This window comes from Austrofundulus limnaeus, unplaced genomic scaffold (assembly GCF_001266775.1).
Source record: "Austrofundulus limnaeus strain Quisiro unplaced genomic scaffold, Austrofundulus_limnaeus-1.0 Scaffold367, whole genome shotgun sequence".
Taxonomy (NCBI): domain Eukaryota; kingdom Metazoa; phylum Chordata; class Actinopteri; order Cyprinodontiformes; family Rivulidae; genus Austrofundulus; species Austrofundulus limnaeus.
Window position 1 is genome coordinate 591,002 of NW_013952769.1, and position 1,910 is coordinate 592,911.

The 1,910-nt window shown below is 40.1% G+C and overlaps 1 protein-coding gene across 2 annotated transcripts in view; it reads right to left on the reverse strand.

The window, feature by feature from the left end:
* LOC106528285 (potassium voltage-gated channel subfamily C member 2) overlaps positions 1–1,910 on the reverse strand; it is a gene marked incomplete at its 5' end in the record, with an annotated part of 14,365 nt that overhangs the window by 4,737 nt on the left and 7,718 nt on the right.

Consider the following 1,910-nt stretch of genomic DNA (forward strand, 5'->3'; position numbering starts at 1 on the left):
CACACACACACACACACACACACACACACACACACACACACACACACACACAAAATTAAATCCCACATAAAATCCCTCAAAAATATCTCGACTGGCCAAACATAAAATAGTTTTATTATACCTCAATATCATTGTATAATGATATTAACAGGTAAAAAAATGCACTCTTGGCCACCTGAGGAAAGAAATTTAGTATCAACAATACAATATTACAGGTGTAAAAATGGTCATTCTAACTAACAGGGATAGCATATTGATAAAAATATCAATATATGAATATCAATACATATATATGTACATACATACACATACACTCACCAGCCACTTTATTAGGTACACCTTACTAGTACTGGGTTGGACCCCCTTTTGCCTTCAGAACTGCCTTAATCCTTCGTGGCATAGATTCAACAAAGTACTGGAAACATTCCTCAGAGATTTTGGTCCATATTGACATGAAAGCATCACAAAATTGCTGCAGATTTGTCGGCTGCACATCCATGATGTGAATCTCCTGTTCCACCACATCCCAAGGGCGCCTCTATTGGATTGAGATCTGGTGACTGTGGAGCCATTCGAGTTCAGTGAACGCATCGTTGTGTTGAATAAACCAGTCTGAGATGATTCAGGCTTTAAGACATGGAGCGTTATCCTGCTGGAAGAAGTCATCAGAAGATGGTACACTGTGGTCATGAAGGGATGGACATGGTCAGCAGCAATACTCAGGTTGGCTGTGGTGTTGACACAATGCTCAGTTGGTACTAATGGGCCCAAAGTGTGCCAGGAAAATATCCCCCACACCATTGCACCACCACCACCAGCCTGAACCATTGATACAAGGCAGGATGGATCCATGCTTTCATGTTGTTGACACCAAATTCAGACCCTACCATCCGAATGTCGCAGCAGAAATCGACTCATCAGACCAGGCAACGCTTTTCCAATCTTCTATTGTCCAGTTTTGGTGAGCCTGTGTGAATTGTAGCCTCAGTTTCCTGTTCTTAGTTGACAGGAGTGGCACACGGTGTGGTCTTCTGCTGCTGTCACCCATCCGCTTCAAGGTTCGACATGTTCAGAGATGCTCTTCTGCAGACCTCGGTTGTAACGAGTGGTTATTTGAGTTACTGTTGTCGTTCTATCAGCTCCAATAAAACTGGCCATTCTCCTCTAACCTCTGGCATCAACAAGACATTTGCACCCACAGAACAGCAGCTCACTGGATATTTTCTATTTTTCGGACCATTCTCTGTAAACCCTAGAGATGGTTGTGCGTGAAAATCTCAGTAAATCAGCAGTATCGGGCATACTTAGACCAGCTTGTTTGGCACCAACAACCATGCCACATTCAAAGTAACTTAAATAACCTATATTCTTCATTCTGATGCTCGGTTTGAACTGCAGCGGATAATTTTGGCCATGTCCACAGGCCTAAATGCATTGAGTTCCTGCCATGTGATTGGCTGATTTGACTTTTGCATTAATGAGCAGTTGGACAGGTGTACCTAAAAAAAGTGGCTGGTGAGTGTATATGTATTATAAAATTTTAATATGAAATTTGCTGTTCAAAAACTATAAATCAATTCAGTTTTTGAACTGAAGACTGAGGACATGATGGGGACATTGGTGAAATAAATACTTAAAATGGGTTTCTTGTGTGCACTAGAATCTATTTATCTAAAAAACACACTTTGACACTAATTTCCTATAACAGATGTATAATATTACATTTGAATCAATTTTTAGTTTTATTACTGTAGAATGTACTTTACACTGTAAATGTAGTTATAGGCAGTGATGTGCACAGTTCCTCTCATCCACTAACCCCAGCGTATGTCCCGTCACTAAACAAACATGACAACTTTAGCCAGAAGCAAAAATAGATCGAAAGTAGCAAAATATTAATATATTAATAT